This window comes from Triturus cristatus, chromosome 2_2, assembly GCF_964204655.1.
Source record: "Triturus cristatus chromosome 2_2, aTriCri1.1, whole genome shotgun sequence".
Lineage (NCBI taxonomy): Eukaryota > Metazoa > Chordata > Amphibia > Caudata > Salamandridae > Triturus > Triturus cristatus.
Genome location: NC_140582.1, coordinates 784121399 through 784142151, shown reverse-complemented (window position 1 = coordinate 784142151; position 20753 = coordinate 784121399). Strand labels below are relative to the sequence as shown.

The 20753-nt window shown below is 44.2% G+C and overlaps 1 protein-coding gene across 4 annotated transcripts in view; it reads left to right on the top strand.

Annotated features, from left to right (window-relative positions):
- Positions 1-20753, top strand: part of CRACD (capping protein inhibiting regulator of actin dynamics) — an 870477-nt gene that overhangs the window by 481823 nt on the left and 367901 nt on the right. The gene's annotated exons all lie outside the window — the stretch shown is intronic.

The following is a 20753-nucleotide window of genomic DNA, read 5'->3' as shown; positions in this document are numbered from 1 at the left end:
TGCCCAGGGAACCGCTCCGTGACTTGCAGTGCATTGCAGAGGGAGCTTGATGCCATATAGAATGAATCAAATGCTAGTGTGCTCCCCTGATGGAGAGGAGAATGGTCATTCCCTGTCATAGCACTGACTTACTTCTCTTGTTGGGAGAGGAAATGGCCACCACCCATCAGGAGAGTGTAGGATATGAACAAATCAAACAGTACATCCATCCTGCCCTCTGGTGTCTTTCTCACTAATAATACAAGATTCCATGTATTGGCTACACAAGTTATTGCCAACAGCGTCCCCTGCTGGGGATCACTCTTTATTGAAAAAGGGCATAGCTGCCTGGATGTTAATAAGAAGAGGAGGATGGGGAAAATGCCCCTCACCTAAGCCACCAAAATACCCTCAGGCGCCGCAGCTGCGTGCAAAGTACTGTGTTCTGTTCCCATTTTAGTGGTAAACATTGCAATATATATTGAACGTCAGTCACCAGCACACAGCTGGACTTGATCTTCTGACCTCTTAATCATAACATATCAGTACAAATCTCGTTTTGCACTGGCTGGATAATAATTACGGGACTAAATTGATAAATTCGGAAACAAATGTTAATTTATCATATGTAAGACTTTGTTTATACGAAAGATTCAGATTTCCTCGGTACAAAAGGCACTTTGACTTATTTTCTTCAGCCAGTAAAGGTTTACTGATGGTCCCTGAGCTGAGGAGTGACTTGTGATTACTCTTGGAAGCCCGTGTGTCCCGCGATTAGCTGAGCGCTGTACATCAATGGACGCTTTCAGTATCTCTTACTAGTCTGCTTGTTGGCTTTTCGTTCATTGTATTGTGAAAACATGATATTGTGCTGCATCCGAGCTGAACGGTGGCAAACCACATTTATTGCACTGGTGCCATGCAGTGTTGCAGGGACATTTGAACCAACCACCAATTTGTCCACCCCTCAGACAGTGCAAACAAGGACTTCCAACTTTAAGGCCGTGTTATTGGCGATGGGAAATTGCAGCAGTGCAAGCTATGTAGCCCAGAATGTTGGTGCAAATGCGCACTAGCATTATTGCAATCTATGTGATGCGGCCCAGACACTTCACTGCTGCAATGACACATGCCCAAGTAAGTTAACTTTTTGGTTAGAAAATGAACTACTTTTTGGTCTGTGACAAACAAGAATCTTTGTGCTGAGTTTGCTTGTGAATTTTAATGGGTCAGTAGCGGCGCACCGATGAGGGCGCCAGGTCTTCACCTTCCCATTTTTCTGCCATTTCCTGTTCTAAACTGTTGGGAAGATGAAAACAACCATTTGCAATGCAATAGGTCTCGCATTATCAAAACATAGCTATTGGTACTGTAAATGACAATGGCTATTACTATTGCAGGTTTTGTAAACGCATAAATAAGAAGGCATTGTCATTTAAATGAAATGTAAATGTCCAGTATTTGTAAAGCGCGAACAATTACCCGACGGTTTTAAGGCGCTGGTGGCCCTCGGGAAGATTAAGCAAGCTGTTGCCCAGAGCCACGTGGTGCTGGGCTCATGGGCCGCCGGTGATCGAACCGTGAGCCCTCGGGTTCCAGAGTCAGTTGCCCTGGCCTCTGCGCCACACCTCTTACAATGCCAGTAGCTCAAAATCTCACAAATGCGAGACCTATTGCATTGCAAATGCTTGTTTATTTTCTCTCGAGGGCTCCTCCACTTTATCACGCAAGCTGCCAAATGGGATCTGCATGATTAAATGAGCAGTAGCAGCTCACATCCGGCACCATTTTGACATTCCCACTGTCGAAAAATGGAAAAAAGATGGAGAGCTCATCGAAGGTAGAGAAATAAAATATATAGGAGGTTGAATGATTTGTTTTCGAGAATGACACGACCTCCAATGTGAAGTAGGGCTTGGAATCCAAGCCCAAAGTCGGCCCTAAAGTCCCTAGAAGCATTTGCTTCAATCCGAAAGAAAGCTGCTAATGAAAATGTTAGGATTTGTTATTTGAGATGTAACTCCTAATACTGCAAGAATATGCAAGAGAGGACTGGGGCTTGTTCACAAGCACGTGAAATGTAGTCTCTTCCTTCTATGGAAGAATGATGCGCATGTCTCCACATCAATATGCAAACAGAACACAGCTTGTAAATGGTAACATTTGTCCTTCTATTAATCAGTGATTAGGGCAGGGGGTCATGCACATTATCCATGTATTCTAACAGATGTGTAATGTATGCAATTATCATAGCTGGCAAGGAACTACTTTACAAAGCAGATTTTTCACAAGTCGACTTACCTTTCTTCCACAGCTGGCCGGGACACGGCAGATAATGATATGCATACTTTAATGACTGTGAATTAATGCCTCTGTATGTGAAAAGGGGACACAACAGGGTGTGCCGAAGCGTGTAAATGTAAACAGTTCCCAGCATGGGAGGCCTTTTCACCTCATACTTCACTGCCTTCATACTGTAATCACCCCACCTCCAGGGGACATAACGCCCTTTTAAATGAGTTCATTAACCTAACAATGTTCACATAAAAAGTGAAAGAACAATGTTGCAAGTCACCGAATTTCCCATTTCACCAGTGCGATCAAACGTGCACAATGCACGCATATGATACAGCAAGGCTATCAACTTGAATTACTTTTAACCAAAGTAATTATTTGCAAGAACCTCTGTCCATGTCTGCCAGGCATCGAATCCAAAGCAAGCAGGATCAGCCTTAGAAAGACGCCCAAACATGCTCAAATCCTACCAAAAGATGCCCAACGCTGGTAAAGGCAAGGACAATAAATGTAAGGGGCGGCAGAAAGTAGACATCAAAAACAAGCTGAAGAAATGCTTCTTATGACGCACATTCTGAATTTAAAGGGCATTTAGATGATTCCCGTGCCAGTTACCTTGCCGCTGCCAACCGCTATGGCATTTGTTACCGGTGGCAACGCTGCTTCTGCTGCCGAGTAGTTGGTGCGGGGTCAGGGGGCGTCATGTGAGTCCGGGGACGCAGCAGTGCTGGAAGTCACAGATCGTGTCCGATACAACGAAAGTGAAAGCACGTCTTTTATAAAGTATTAAATCAATCTTTGTAAAGTTGTTTTTGGCAAGCTGCGCATAAGAAAACAAAAGCGCGGCCACCACTGTACATCTTCAGCGTGATGTGCATGCTATTTTGAAAGTGAAAGCTGGCATGGCCCGCTGTCAAAAATAAAACAAGCATTGGCATAGCTAATAGGTTTCGCCTTTTGGATCTTATAAGTGCATCGCATTATCCTGGGTGCTGTGCTGCTAGGGATTGAAGAGCTATACAATTATTACACAGGGGGCCAAGCAGAGTGATTCAGGAGTACATGCTTGCCTCAGGAAACATTTACACAGGTATTATTGCTGTGCAGGTGTACAATACCAAACGAGCAGTGTTGGATCTGGTTGCATTAAGTATCTTATGCAAATAGAGTAATATTTATAGGCCATGTGTCGGGATGCATTAGTCGCATAACGCAGATATGGCACGCTATTGCAAAGTGTCTTCTACCTAAACTTTATTTTCACACTACCTCTACACCTGTGCCATGCCACTACACCCTACTCGAATAATGATAAGAAGCCTGTACCCTTTAAAAAAACTTTTTTTGTTTACATAGTTATACTTTGTTTTGTCACACATCATTCTGTAAAACGCTCTGGAGTCAAGAATATACAAAACTATCTAAAAAACATTTTAAGAAGAAGTTATTTTTATGCAAACCTTGGTGAAATCAGACCACTTTTATTATAGTTCTTAAATGAACCACGAGGGTCCCTGACATGAGTTCTTGGTATTATCCTGAAGATAACCTCATGGTTGAGTGCGCATGCAACAGTGTGAGAAAAAGTGTTGCGAAATAAGTGCCGCAATCTTACTGTACGCACCTGATTTACAAAAAGCATCACCGGATTCATTTTTTTTTTTTTTAATATTTTTTTATTATTACATTTTTTCCATATACATACATCCCCCCCTTATCCACCCCCCTCCCTATCCTGAACATTATTATCCTTGGTACACACATGAAATCAGGTACACTTGTAATAACATAAGCATTACATTATACTTCGACCGTCAAGCAAGTATATTATAATATGTCGAGGGTTCGCCATACCAAAGACTTTTTGGCCGTGCATTATCAGAGCCTTTCTGTTACATTTCATAGTTTAGACAGTTTAAAACCTAATCTCGTCACTCAAGATTTTGCATCCACTGCAGCAAGGGATCCCAGATTCCCAACCCTTGTTTCTTTTTATTCCGCCCCTTTCTGCTGTAGATAGCTATCTCGAGGCTATAAGACGCCAAAAATTGTCCCCGCCACTGTTGAAAAGCGGGTGGGTATGAGTCCAACCAGACCGAAGCCAGACATATTCTAAGGATTGCCATAGATATAAATATCAACCCTTGCATGTTATTTGGTCGTACATTTCCATCTATACCTAGCATTATTTCTCCCGTTGTAATTTCGATTCTTACGTTGAAAATTTCGGATAAAAAGCCGGAGATATCCCTGATCAGGCCTTGTAATGTGTCACAGGTTGCAAATATATGTACAATGTCGGTCTCATACAATGAACATCGTGGGCATTCTGTACCTTTACCCGACCCCCATTTGGCTATCTTATTTGGTGTATAGTATAATTGAAAAAACGTTTTATAATATTGCGCTTGCAGTCTTGCAGACATTAATATAGATTGAGATCTCACGCATGACTCTAGTGTTGTCCCCAGTTTTTCCTGCCATTTTGCGACAAATTTATTCATATCATCGGGGAGTATGGTAACCAAGCTAACGTAAATTTCACCAATCTTTATTGCTTTATTCCCCTTTATTATTTCAACTGTCTGAATTCTCTGAAATTTTGAGCGTCCGCCCCCTTTCTTTATCAAAAAATCTCTAACCTGAAGAAATTTTAAAAAGTCTCTATGTTCTAGCATATACTCATTTCTTAGGTCTTCAAATGATTTGAACCCCAACGAAGAGTAGAAGCAACCTATTTGAGTGATCCCAGCCTTTAGCCAGTTATTCATATACGTATCATTAAAGATCTCTGGGAGATTGCTATTTTCCGATAAAGGAGTGTAATAGGAAAACCTGCCGATTCCAAGCAGTTTACGCATATTATTCCAGGCTATATGTATACCTGCTAAGGTTTTGAATCGTACTCTTTTGAAGTAACAGTTATATATATGTCGCCATAGGTATCCGCTAGCCTCATCACCCAAGATTAGCTCTTGTGGTGTTGGTATATCCCTGTTTGGCCTGTTATCTCTATTTGAGATTAATAACACTTTGCAGTATTTCAGGATTGTAGCCCACCAATATATTCTGAGGTTGGGCAAGGCGAGACTGCCTCTTTCTTTCAGAAGTGCGATGTATCTAAGCGCCCTACGAGGTCTTCTATATCCCCATATGAAACGGGAAAACATGTTGTCTATGACTTTAAATATTTGTGGTCTGAACTCCAAGCATATTGTCCTGAAAAATATAGAAATTTTGGGAAGAAGAGCATCTTTATCACATTACATCTATCTCCAATCATTAAATGCAGGTTGTTTAATCTATTTAAATCTTTTTCAGTTTGTTTTATAAGTGGATCTAGATTAATCTTCACCAGATTTTCCAGATTGGCCGTTATATTTACCCCCAGATAGATAGCACTCTCTACCACCCGATCGTAGTTGCTCAAAGATTTATCAGTAAGAACTATCTGGGTTTTATCCTGATTCAGCTTATACCCCGATACCTTCCCAAAGTTTTTTGCCTCCTCTTCCATCGCGTTTATTGCAGTGCCTGGGTCACTTGTAACCAGCGCAATATCATCTGCATAGGCTAAGGTCTTTGTGTCGCCATTTGGGGACTTTATTGGTGGTATTGCCGGATTATTTTCAAGTCTACGGATAAAGGAATCAATAAAAATTGCGAACAATAGGGGGGAGCATGGGCATCCCTGCCTTGTCCCTCTGGTTACAACTATTTTTCCTGATACTGCCCCATTCACCATTACTACTGCTTCGGGATTTATATATAACATTTGAATAGCTTGAATAAATGGTTCCCCTATACCGCTCTTTGACATTGCTGACCAAAGATATCGCCAGGAGACCCTATCAAAGGCTTTCTATGCGTCTAATAATATAAGTGCCATAGGGTCTCCTGCTATCTCGGTAATGTCAAACAGTGTGATCACTCTCTGTACATGGTCGGTGGTAGAGCTTCCCGGGATAAAACCATGTTGTCGGTTCGATACGATTTTGTGGATGATTGGGGCTAATCTGCTGGCTAATAATTTTGCATATATTTTAGAATCGCAATTTATTAGAGTGATAGGGCGATAGGATCCAAGTTCTATCACGTTTTTATTTTTCTTCAAAAAGACTACAATTTTAGCTCTGGCCCAGGATCCCGGAGGATGTCCTCCCTGAAAAATGTGTTTAAATAAATCACTTAAAATCCCTTTTAATGATTTATGGAATTTAACGTAAAACTCTGCTGGTATACCATCCAACCCGGCTGCCTTCCCTTTAGCTAGACTGTTTATTGACAATAATATTTCCTCCCACTGTGGTGTTACATCCAGACTGACTTGATCCTCTTGTGACAACTTTGGTTTTGATGTCTGATCAAGATATTCCTCAATCTCTTTCTGTTGAATATCGCTTTCCTCATATAATTCTTGGTAATACCTCTGGAATGCGGCTCTTATCTCTTTGGGGTCAGTTCTGAGGCCATATTTTGGGTCTCTAATCTCCATAATCATATTGGCTGTATTTTGTTGTCTTGTACGCACTGCAAGTTGGTGCCCCACTTGTTCGCTCAGCTCATACATATTTTCCCTATTCATTGCAGCCTTACATATCGCCTTTTCTATAAATATGTCGGTAATGTTATTTTTAGCCACCGCTACCCTACTCAGTGCCCCCTCGACATTCTGGCCTTCTTGTACTTCCCTTATCAGTCCCTCCTCTACTTCAGCCAGCTTTTTTTGTAGCATCTCCATTTTTAATTTAGCCTCATAGTTAAGTTTTAGTGAAAACCGTAGAGTTTCTCCTCTAATTTCTGCCTTGAGAGTATCCCAGACTATCTCAATTGAGGTACTACCCAAGTTATCCTCTATAAATTCAGGTATCCACTTATTTATATGTTGACAGTACTCTTTATTTAAAAGCAAGGCCTTTTCGAATGTCCACATATTTTGTTCGTCATTCCTTTTCCCACTGTCGAAGCTCATGATTAGGGGATTATGGTCGGATAACACTCGCGGTAGTTTGTCTATTATGGAGTCTGAAATTATAGCGTTAGTTACAAACACATAGTCTAATCTAGCAAATTTTGTATGTGGATTGGAGAAGAAGGTATAACCTGGATCTTTGGGGTATTTTGCCTGCCAACAGTCCCTCAGACCATGTGTGTTACATAATTCTTTAAGGGCCTGAAATACCTTAGGTTTCCTCCCTTTATATATAAATCCAGGCTCTAATGACCATTCACATGGCAAATTCAGATTAAAATCTCCACACACAATCAGTGGAAGTGGCCAGTGAGCCAGTTCATTAGTAATATAACAGCTGGGTCATCCGAGACGTTACCATATATGGAACATATAGTTAATTTTTTCCCATTGTTAAGCTGGCATTCCGTGATTGTCCATCGACCACATTTATCGGCTGCAGATCTAACGAATTGCATTCCCCTCCCTGTAGCAAGGATGGCTACCCCCCGTGTTTTTGTCGCTTGCCTAGTGGCTATAACCAGCCTATATCCTAGAGTTTTAAAAAGATGTTGTTGCGACCCCTCCATATGTGTCTCTTGGAGACAGATAATATCAGCCCCTGTAGCTCTTATTCCAACCGCCACTCTTTGTCTTTTTTTCGGGTCATTGAGGCCACAGATATTGATAGACAACATTTTTAATTTAGCCATTTAAGATTCTAGCTCCCCTTTCCTCAATCTTATCTCCCCTTTGTGCCATTCATACCCAGCTTGACCGTTATACTGTTTAATACCTCCCAGTTTGTTTATCCTGATTGCATGTTTTATATCTATTGAATACTTATTCCCCTGATACCTCACCCCGCTACAAAGTTGTATATTCACACCCTCCCCCGCCCCCCTATCCAGCTCAATCCTGAGCCTGTGTGATAGCATCTGAGTTGTCCCCCACTCCCTCCATCCGCCCCCAATTCCACCATATGCTCAATCCAGTTTATATGTAAGGGAGGAAATTAGTTACTATTCTATTCCCTCATTTAGTCTCAGTAGGTTTCTTCCCTCCTGCTATAATTTCATCCAACATTTTCTGTGCTTGTATTTCGGATGTGAAAAAAAAATTCCGACCTTGATGAATAATTTTTAGTTTAGCCGGATTTTGTAAAAAAGCTGATGCACCAATTTTTTGAAAAGGGGTTATGAGCTGCCTAAGTCTCCATCTCCTTTCTACGGTGGCATGTGCGAAGTCCGGATTAGCAAAATAGGAGAAATTTTCCCCCTTCCTTTTCATATTGGGTCTGGCCAGATCATAAGCGGCCTGCCGGAGTAAAAAGTTTCCAAAGTATATCAGAATCACACGTGGATATCCTTGTGAGTCTCTACCTCTGCATCATTCTTCATCGAGCTTGCCATCACCGGAGCCGCACTTCATCAGACCGGCAATCCGCAGTCGGCAACGAGCTCGGTAACCCGCGGAATGAAGGTGAGTGATTGTAAATCTCACTCAGACGCCATCCTGCCTCAATCAGGAGCATCACCGGATTAAAATAACAAAACAATTACATTATACTGTCAACAAAGCAATGCTGCGTGCTTAAATGTTGTCTATCAGCAGCTCTGCATTCCAGGTGAAATAACAATTCGCTTTAGAGACATCACTTCCAGGTACCAGAATGTCAGCGAGGGAGCCAGCCACATATGATAAAAGACTGCCTTCCGTGTAAACCAAACAGGCGTGCTTCAGAAAAGAGAACTATTTTTTACAGTTCAGTGTGGCTCCCATGATTGAACACAGGGCTCCATGGTATGTTTATTTTCTACACCAAGTTGAATAAAGGTCAGCATAACAATCCTCACACACATGGCTCTGTAACTATAATGAGACGTATAAACTGTACCACGTGTCCTAAGTAGATGAAGCTATTGTGCATATGTAACCAATCATGATGACATGAAACTAAAAAGTCCAGCGCTGTTAATGCAATCGAGAGGATTTAAAGACATGGCAGGCAATCAGGATGGCTCGTTTAGTCCAGAGTCAGTATCTCGGCACTCCAGAGCAGGAGGCCGCCTACCACCGGGGTGTGCAGCAGCTAGGCACTAGGCATGAAGCCTGTTGAGGCACCTAATATCACAGCCTGTGAACAACTGAGGAGAAACGTCTTATCTGTTCTTGAACCATGATGCAGTCTTTGGCACCCATAGCCTGTAAACAAAGAACAAGTTAGCAGTTTGAGTGAATGTGGCGTAACATACAGAACGCTCGGTAGTGCTGGCACTGCTGCTCCTACGACTCTGGCTGCACTGGTTGCTATGCCTGGGCAGTGGGCAGTGATAACTGGGTGGGGTTTGACATTGGCGCATATTTTTTTTTTTTGAAAACGTGAATGATGTGTGCTTGAAAAGAAATAATACCGTCAGCGGATCGCGGCAATGAAAGTAACCAGTGTGTTTCTCAAATAAAAAAAAATACATATGCCGTAACTATTTGATAAACAATGATGTAAGCGGAACTCAGCAATCAAAGTAACTAGTGTGTTTCTCAAAGTAAAAATAAAAAGCAGGTGGTTGAAAACATCCACTATGCGCTTTGCCTTAAAAAGCCTACAACCACAACATTCCAAAGCACGTTTGTGTTGTGTCTGCTGTATTTTTGTACTCCGTGCCTGCTGCACGTCTCTGTGTGTTTGTGTAGAGTGTGCTGCAGCAGGGCTGTGTAGTGCCTGCCATGTTTCTGTACATGCATGCCACCTGCACACCTCTGTGTTTGTGTTGTGTATGCTGGTGCTGCTGCACCAACCCACCCTCTGCGTGGGGGCTGTGATTGGTGCACAGGCTGCCGGCTGCACGTTTCCGTTCTGAGGATTGTCCCCCAGCCAATCTCACTTAATTAAACTCTTGACCACATGTGGGTTAAAAGCAGCAGCGACCACGCCAAGTCCCTGGCAGGGCACCAAGGGAGGGGCCAGGGAGGTGGGGAAGAGGGGTGGGGCTGGTGAATGAAAGAGGAGGGGGAGGGCTCAGGGTCTGCGGATGCCTACCGCGTGCTCAGCTGGCATGGAAACCATTTACGGCGGCCTTTAAATGTACTGGCATTGGGAGGGTTGGGCAGGTCACGATAGCAGCAAGGGGTATTTGGACAAACACATAGCGTTTCCCTTGCGGGAACGAGCAGGGGCACCATCTGTTTTCAAGATAATTACAAACAGATGGTGCTAAAGCTCGCTCCCGCAAGGGAAACGCCAAACGTGCACACGTTGCAATAGAAAGCAATGCAAAACGTGCACGCTTTTTACCAAAATGCTGATCGATTCCAAAAGGTCCCCTCCTATGCAACGCATCTGCGCTGCATAGGCGAGACCTAAAAAGATGTTGAATGAAGCATAGATTGTTCCTCTGAGTGGCTGTTGGCACTGCAGGCAGCAGCAGTTTAAGGGCATGAATTGACACTGGACTGGAGGTCTGGAGGGTAAACCGACATTTAAAGGGAGAAGTAAAACTAAATAATAAAATAAAAATCTTACCTTGCGCTCACCGAATTGCCGAGTCAGCAATGCAGGGAGCAAAAGGTAAGTGGTTTTATTGTTTTGAAATTTAATTTTACTTCTCCAGTTGTATGACGACTTACCCGCCCCCCCCTCCCTCACCGCTCTTACCTGTGCCGGACACTACTTTGGAGAGGGTCAGCAAGTCTCAATTGCCCCATCCCACCCTGTGCTGAGTTGAGAAAGGCTGGGCTAGGCCACAGGCAGGAAGCTGAGTGCAAAGTGGATCAGCATGAGCTGTCAATTACACCGCATGCTCTTGGTGTAGATGTCAGCTTCTAGCCTGTGTAAGGAGAATGAGTGAGACCATCAGTATTGGAGATTGCATCTGGAACGCGCACAGCCTTCCTTACCTTTCCTGCGAGGCCCCTCACCTGAAAGTGCAGTACAGTCACAGGGCTCACCTTGAAGGCCAGGAAGAGCCACAAAGGCTTCCTTTTAATGGAGAATTGACAGCCACATCAATTTCCCTAACTTTTGCACGCATTTCCCTCTCCAGAGAGGTGGGTGAGACCTCTCTGTGTTTTTTTGTTGCTCGTTGTCAGCAGTAATTGCGGGATCAGTAACATCTCTCAAGAGTTTCTGGCCTTCATGTTCCATTCAAGGTCCAGTGGGTATGCACACAGTGTAAAATCACTGCTCCTCCCTGCTGGAGCCGCAAACATAGGTTGAAAAATGGCAGAAGTCCGGAATGAAGATCTGTTAAAAAAAAAGTTATTATTATTTATTTTAGGACTATAGGGAAACTACAGTCCATAACCTGCAGGCCACAACTAACCAGGACTTAGGTTTCACTTCAGAAACAAAAAAAGCACCATACTTCTCTGTCAGAACTGTTTCATTTATAACAAGAGTCAACTGTGATATTTCTGCTATTCGTTTGTTCTACAATTCATCTTGATTCTCTGAGTGTCCATGATTAATTATTCTGGTGCAATGCAGTGATACAAACCTGTTTTGGAAGTTATTTTAGGAGCAGTCGTTGCTCCTTACCTGTCACAATTCTCTGAAAATTATGGTGAGTCTTGTGACTTTAACTGTCATGTCAAGGAAGGAAATTCTATTTAGGCCTCGAAAAAAACTACTCGCCCACTCGCAGAGGTCGAGCTATTTTTAGCACCTCCTCGGGGCATATTATCAAGAAACGGCTTAAAATTTTTCGCGGCGATAATGGGCTTGAGAATACGCCCTTGAGAATTCCCATGGAAGCCCATGTTCTGGTGTCAACATGTGCTTCTATTGGAATTCTCTGCGGCATATTATCAAGCCCATTATCGCCACTTTAGTGGCAGTTTTCTGCCGCTAAAGCGGCGATAATTTTAACGCCGTGCTTGATAATATGCCCCCTCGTCTCTTCTGGCAAGTGAATATAATCAAGGAAGGAACAGGTGTTCTGTTCATTCAGAAAGTGAATGAGCAATAAAGATGCCTTTAAATCTTGCTTTTATCTTGAGACATTTGCTGTCTGTTCAAGGTAAAATGTCAATTGCCAGTTTGTCTTTTTACTATTTGTTGTTCTGGTGGCTCCCGTGTCCCTTGCAGTCCATAACATTTATTGCTTCTTTTTCCTAGTACCTGGCAGCTACTACCAGGCCACTCCACAGTGTAAAAGTGCTTTCACACAATTCAAATCTTGGATTGATAAATACATTTTGAAAAATGTCACCCGCTTCATTCCTAATGCACACACACGCCATCACGCATGCGCTCTCCTAAGGAATCATGCAGGTGCCAGCAGCAGGCAAGTCATTGCACATATCTGTTATTACTTCTGTTTTTCCCCCGATGCTACACAGCGTCGGCAGAAAGAATTTATCTTTTTTCCAATACAACACAGCACCATAAAAAAGCAGTGGAAAAGCTTTCAGGTCAACAATGTGAGACCTGTTGTCTTTACTAGTGCTTGTTTTCCAAAATAGTGCAAAATAAAAATGCACCAGTTTTGTCCCATGGATAATCGTTTGGAAAGGTTAGATTATCAGATGCCCGATAATCAAGGGTGTGGTACCTACATAACATTTTATCTCAAATTCTCTATTTAAACATATAGCCTTATATGCACATTCTTCATCAAAATGTGCTATAAAAAGTGCCTCTTAGTGCAGTATTTTGCAAACATTTCCTGAGAGAGAACGCTACCACTTGAAGCCCTCTTAGATAACCCAGGCTTGCTAGCACATTGTAAGTCGCAAACGATTATTATGCCTCACCACTTTCAAAAGACACAAGCTGCCACTGCAATGTATATTGCACTGTTTCGATCAAAAAAATAACATGGCAGTGAGTGATGTGGGCTCTTGCATTCAATTTCTTATATTCCTGGAATACACTAATTATGTTGGCCGCCCTGGGACATTTGAACTTTGAAACCTCGTGGTATTAAACTGCAACCAAATGTAATTTAAGCACAAACCCTGTGTTTGTTCCCATCAAACTGCCAGGCAGACTGCTCCACAGATTCGTCCCTCCGTATTTCCTTCCTGCTCATGGATGCCTTTCTTTGAGTGCATCTATTTTTAAACTTTGAACAGCTGTGTCATTGTAACCCCTGGTAATTTTCCCACAGTTAAAACCCAGCAAAAACAAAATCCCATCAGTTCCCAAATTTTAGATTTAACCATGGAATGCTGGATGGGGTTGGTTTGTCAAATGCACATTAAAAATTAGGACCAGATCCATAACAGCTTTCCGCTGTGTGAAGTTCCATTTTGGCACAATGACGATGGCTAATCAGCCATTGTGATTGCACTTTTGCAACTGGTAATCCTTTGCACATAGTAACTAGTATGGTGCAACCTTGTAGAAATTATGGTACCCATACTGAAGAATGAAAGGGTTTGATGTTCCATTGCTTCCTTGCTGCTGACTGTTTGCAAATGTAGTCAAGAGACACGATATAGACTGACTCAGAAAGGACTGTTTCCACCGTAGGAAGAAAAGTTATGAAAGTTGTGTCAACTCTGATCCTTTATCACAGTACCGAGCTATTTACCTCTTTTACTGTTCAGTATATGAAAACTGTTAAAGTCGAACGTCAAAATAAGTCACTTAGGGGTGAATTAACTTTGCTCCGGCAGGCCAAGTGTACTCTCCCCCCCGCCCCCCCTACCCCACACCATATTTAGAAATGCCCTCTAAGCTGGCGGTCATCTCTAAAGCATTGACAGGAACCACTGTCACAGCAGTTCCAGTCCATGTTTTCTTAGGTTTGGCGCACAGCTCTGTCAAAATGATGGAGCCGTCCTTCAAACTTATTTTTTTTTTTCAAAAAGAAAATCCCGAAATTGGATTTTTGGTTTTAAAAAGTAAAAAAAAAAAATGCTTCCCTACCCATGGAGTTTGAGTAGTTTTCACTGCCTGCCAGGGTTTCCGTGGCTGTGATGGGCAGTGAAGCCTGACCTGTTTGTTCACCCATCAAAATTAGGTGGGCGTGTAACCATGGCAGAGACAGAGAAGTCTCTGCTGTGGTTACACCAATGGTCCGCCCCATCTAAATCTGGTAGGTGGACCACTGTGTTGGCAGTAAGGATACTCCATCACCATTGAAATTAATAGCTGTCTCGCATTGCATTGAATGAGCTTCATCCACTTTGTGGTCATTTTGGTTTGTAAAGCACCGCAGCTTCTTCTTTTGGTGAGACTGAATCCTAAAGCACTTAATGTGGCCATGTAGAAGGTGATGTGGAGCCTTCAAGGAGTTCTCATTTACCACCCACCTGGTCCTTGTTCTAGCTTTCTGAACTCTTTAGGAGATGTTTTGACTCCTCACGTGCTTCATTCTTCCAATTTCACCATGTTAGATGACTTCAGCTGTCATGTAGATGACCCCCTTAGCCAGGCTGGTATGGATAATCTAGCTGTGCTAAAGCGTTTTCAATGTGTGACTTGTCCAACTCATTCACTTGACCTAATTTTTACTAATCATCCCACGTTTTCTCTGAGACCTCTCAGTCTCAAGTATGGTCAGACCACTCTCATTCCCTTTAATATAAGAGTAAGTCACTGTCCTTTGGGAAATAGGCCCATACACTCAAGCAATGTATGTGCCCGAAAATGGGCAAAATGTCCAGTGGAAGTCTGACTGATCAACTGGTACTCTCTTCTCGCTTTACAGGGGAGTCATCAAAGGACCTTGAACTATATAATTGTTGGATCCAAGATGCTATAGACAAACTTGCACCCTAACTAAGCCTGGCCGGATCCACTTAGGTAATTCTACGCCTTGGTTTAAAGCATCCCTGGCAAAAGAGAAACTAGTCTGTAGACAGTCTGTAAGAAAATAGAGGTTTCAATAAAATCATTATACTCCCTGGACTGGGTGTCTGGGGTTGCTGTTTCATCTGTGGAGCGTTGTAACTCAATCGCTCATTTCTTTCATGATAAGGTTTCTAATATTTACGGTTTCTTCCCAAAGGATGTTATAGATGGACCTTGTTTGGAAATCTGGTTTCAACCATCGAATGCTAAGAGAAGGCTTTCCAATTCTGACCATGGATCTGATAGATGCCTTGATGGATAGGGTGAAATCAGGCTCACCAAACCACCCTGCCTCGCACTGGATTCTGGGTAGAGGGAGAGAGGTAATCCTACCTGGACTATTTGATCTGCTCGATAAATCATTTGCACTAGGACAAGTCCCGTTGAGGCGGAAGCATGCTATTGTTGTGCCTTTACTGAACAAAAACCTACCTTTGGACCCAGCAAAGCCGGTATATTTTAGACCTATTTCCCGGCTCCCATTTTGTGCTAAAGTGGCAGAGAAACATGTAAATTAATAGTTAATGAGTTTTGTGGAGGCTGAGAAATCCTTGCATGAGACTGAATCGGGTTTCCATCCACATTCCAGCACGTAGTCGGCGCTATTGTTAGTGTCCGATTCCCTCGAGCAAATAACTGGTGAGGGCAAGACTGCTGCGTTGATTATGTTAGATTTAAGTGCAACCTTTGACACGTATCCCATGACCTCCTGTTGGAACGGCTATGGATTTGCAGTGTTTGGGGGCCTGGCTTTGCATTGACTAGCCTCCTTCCTTTAGGACTGCTCATTTCAGGTGGCTTATCAACTATTCTTGTAAGAGGCTGTCCCACTGCGGCAGGGGGTGCCTCAGGGCTCTGCTTTGAGCCGTACACTGTTCAATCTCCATGCACGCCTCCTTGTTGATATCATCAAGCGTCACAGCTTTAATATCGTGCCATACGGCAATGACACAGAGATTATTTTCACCCTTGTGTCAGGATGAAGGCGCTTCGGCAGCTCGGCTTAGATCTTGCTTGGTTGACTTTGCAGAGTGGATGGATAGCTGCCTCAGATTAAATGCTGGAAAAATTGAGGTTCTCCTACTAGGGAAACAGCCTTTGATTTGGTCCTCTGCTTGATGGCCAGCTGCACTTGGCCCAGTACCCATTCTCGAACCATAAGTGAAAAATCTTGTTATCTGGTTTGATGCTAATTTATCATTCACCAGTCAAATCTCTTGCCTGGCGGGTAAGGGCTTCGGTATCCTGAAATGTCTGAGCAAAATTTTGGGCTTCCTCCCTGAGGCAGCCTGAAAATCAGTAGTCCACTCTTTGGTTATGCCCAGGCTGGACTATTGTAATGTGCTGTACCTGGGAGTTTCTCAAGGTAATCAGGTCAAGCTGCAGAGAGTGCAGAATGCGGCAGCACGGATGCTGCTTAATATTCAGAGCAAAAACCAAAGGAAATGATGGACGGAGTGTTGAACATTGCAAGCACTCACTCCCAGTCAACTGATCTGGGTTTAATCCATCACCGTTCTTTAGCCCACTCTGCCACCCCAGTTCAGTCATGGCCATATGCAAATCAGTCTGACCCTGTGCCTCATGGGAACAGTCCAGCCCGAACTGCCAAGCCATGTCTTCCCTGGACCGGAAACAAGCTTCCTAGGACCGGTTTCTGGCATTTCAGCCGTCTTCAGCCAGGCTTGCTTGAATCCAGTGGCAAAGTGAGCAAGGGACTCACGTCTGAGCATACCCTGCCAACTTATGGCGAACAAAGCAAAAACCAAAGGAAATGATGGACGGAGTGTTGAACATTGCAAGCACTCACTCCCAGTCAACAGATCTGGGTTTAATCCATCACCGTTCTTTAGCCCACTCTGCCACCCCAGTTCAGTCATGGCCATATGCAAATCAGTCTGACCCTGTGCCTCATGGGAACAGTCCAGCCCGAACTGCCAAGCCATGTCTTCCCTGGACCGGAAACAAGCTTCCTAGGACCGGTTTCTGGCATTTCAGCCGTCTTCAGCCAGGCTTGCTTGAATCCAGTGGCAAAGTGAGCAAGGGACTCACGTCTGAGCATACCCTGCCAACTTATGGCGAACAAAGCAAAAACCAAAGGAAATGATGGACGGAGTGTTGAACATTGCAAGCACTCACTCCCAGTCAACTGATCTGGGTTTAATCCATCACCGTTCTTTAGCCCACTCTGCCACCCCAGTTCAGTCATGGCCATATGCAAATCAGTCTGACCCTGTGCCTCATGGGAACAGTCCAGCCCGAACTGCCAAGCCATGTCTTCCCTGGACCGGAAACAAGCTTCCTAGGACCGGTTTCTGGCATTTCAGCCGTCTTCAGCCAGGCTTGCTTGAATCCAGTGGCAAAGTGAGCAAGGGACTCACGTCTGAGCATACCCTGCCAACTTATGGCGAACAAAGCAAAAACCAAAGGAAATGATGGACGGAGTGTTGAACATTGCAAGCACTCACTCCCAGTCAACTGATCTGGGTTTAATCCATCACCGTTCTTTAGCCCACTCTGCCACCCCAGTTCAGTCATGGCCATATGCAAATCAGTCTGACCCTGTGGCTCATGGGAACAGTCCAGCCCGAACTGCCAAGCCATGTCTTCCCTGGACCGGAAACAAGCTTCCTAGGACCGGTTTCTGGCATTTCAGCCGTCTTCAGCCAGGCTTGCTTGAATCCAGTGGCAAAGTGAGCAAGGGACTCACGTCTGAGCATACCCTGCCAACTTATGGCGAACAAAGCAAAAACCAAAGGAAATGATGGACGGAGTGTTGAACATTGCAAGCACTCACTCCCAGTCAACTGATCTGGGTTTAATCCATCACCGTTCTTTAGCCCACTCTGCCACCCCAGTTCAGTCATGGCCATATGCAAATCAGTCTGACCCTGTGCCTCATGGGAACAGTCCAGCCCGAACTGCCAAGCCATGTCTTCCCTGGACCGGAAACAAGCTTCCTAGGACCGGTTTCTGGCATTTCAGCCGTCTTCAGCTAGGCTTGCTTGAATCCAGTGGCAAAGTGAGCAAGGGACTCACGTCTGAGCATACCCTGCCAACTTATGGCGAACAAAGCAAAAACCAAAGGAAATGATGGACGGAGTGTTGAACATTGCAAGCACTCACTCCCAGTCAACTGATCTGGGTTTAATCCATCACCGTTCTTTAGCCCACTCTGCCACCCCAGTTCAGTCATGGCCATATGCAAATCAGTCTGACCCTGTGCCTCATGGGAACAGTCCAGCCCGAACTGCCAAGCCATGTCTTCCCTGGACCGGAAACAAGCTTCCTAGGACCGGTTTCTGGCATTTCAGCCGTCTTCAGCCAGGCTTGCTTGAATCCAGTGGCAAAGTGAGCAAGGGACTCACATCTGAGCATACCCTGCCAACTTATGGCGAACAAAGCAAAAACCAAAGGAAATGATGGACGGAGTGTTGAACATTGCAAGCACTCACTCCCAGTCAACTGATCTGGGTTTAATCCATCACCGTTCTTTAGCCCACTCTGCCACCCCAGTTCAGTCATGGCCATATGCAAATCAGTCTGACCCTGTGCCTCATGGGAACAGTCCAGCCCGAACTGCCAAGCCATGTCTTCCCTGGACCGGAAACAAGCTTCCTAGGACCGGTTTCTGGCATTTCAGCCGTCTTCAGCCAGGCTTGCTTGAATCCAGTGGCAAAGTGAGCAAGGGACTCACGTCTGAGCATACCCTGCCAACTTATGGCGAACAAAGCAAAAACCAAAGGAAATGATGGACGGAGTGTTGAACATTGCAAGCACTCACTCCCAGTCAACTGATCTGGGCTTAATCCATCACCGTTCTTTAGCCCACTCTGCCACCCCAGTTCAGTCATGGCCATATGCAAATCAGTCTGACCCTGTGCCTCATGGGAACAGTCCAGCCCGAACTGCCAAGCCATGTCTTCCCTGGACCGGAAACAAGCTTCCTAGGACCGGTTTCTGGCATTTCAGCCGTCTTCAGCCAGGCTTGCTTGAATCCAGTGGCAAAGTGAGCAAGGGACTCACGTCTGAGCATACCCTGCCAACTTATGGCGAACAAAGCAAAAACCAAAGGAAATGATGGACGGAGTGTTGAACATTGCAAGCACTCACTCCCAGTCAACTGATCTGGGTTTAATCCATCACCGTTCTTTAGCCCACTCTGCCACCCCAGTTCAGTCATGGCCATATGCAAATCAGTCTGACCCTGTGCCTCATGGGAACAGTCCAGCCCGAACTGCCAAGCCATGTCTTCCCTGGACCGGAAACAAGCTTCCTAGGACCGGTTTCTGGCATTTCAGCCGTCTTCAGCCAGGCTTGCTTGAATCCAGTCCCTTTTGTACCACTTTTTCGCCATAAGTTGGCAGGGTATGCTCAGACGTGAGTCCCTTGCTCACTTTGCCACTGGATTCAAGCAAAAAAGAAGCTTGTTTCCAGTCCAGGGAAGAAATGGCTTGGCAGTTCGGGCTGGACTGTTCCCATGAGGCACAGGGTCAGACTGATTTGCATATGGCCATGTCTGAACTGGGGTGGCAGAGTGGGCTAAAGAACGGTGATGGATCAAACCCAGATCTGTTGACTGGGTGTGAGTGTTAGATTGGTTCTAATGCTCCGTCCATCACCACCCCCTTTTGTACCGCTTAATATTCAGAGGCGGTCGTCTATGGAGGTGGCTTTCACCAAACTGCACTAGTTGCCTGTGAGAAAGAGCATTTTCTTTAAAGCGATCTGTCTTTGCCATAAAGCTATTAACGGGAAGAGACCCCTGTACTTACCTTCACTGGTGAAGCTGTGTCAACCTTGCAGAAGTCCTAGGACCCTGCTTACTGTTATCCCCAGGGATTTAAAAAAAGTTCATATATGACGGCGCTCTTTCAGCTTCATGGCTCCCAAACTATGGAATACCTTACCTTTAAATCTGAAACAAGAAAGTTTAGAACCAGCTGTTCGCAAGAAACTTAAGACCTGATTCTTTAGGCAAATCTAGGGCCTGTCGAGCATATTATGTTGGGGTCTGCACTCTGGTTGTCTCCATAGAGTGGGGACATTCTGTCTGGAGTAACCAGGCATTCTGCAAATGGTTTTATTGTTATCATAATACAGTTTTGATGACCAATTCACTTACAGAGCTGCTTTGAAAAAGTGCCATACTCTTATTAAAGAGGCTAAGAAACTTTTTTCACCTCTGAGATCGAATCTGCGAATAATGACACTAAGAATGTTTTTTTAATCGTTCAGTCATTCCTTCATTCCAAAGTCTCTGAAAGAGATCTCTGTCCCACTTAAACTCTGCAATAATCTTACAAATTATTTTGAAGAAATGAAGAAAAAGTTTTAACATCCAGGTGAGTATCAATATTAGTTCCGGCAATATCTCTCCATGTCCAGGACAGGACTCACAGCCATCGAAGTCTGTTCTGGCTGTCTTTCAGCATATTTCTCTCCAGCAGTCAGAGCGAGCTCTTCACTGCAAATCAGGTTCCTCTTTAGACCCCTGTCCTCCCATTGTCCTTAAGAAAGCTAATGAAGTTATTAATCCTGTAATTAAGAACATTATGAATGTTTCCTTCTCTTCTGCTCTGGTTCCAGAGTCATGGAAACTGTCTGTGGCCAAACCACTATTAAAACAAATGACTGCTGACCCAAAGCCAATCTTAGACCCACTTTGGTTCGCCCTACCCCAGCTATGATGATAGAATTTTGGTCAATGACCAATTAATCGATTTC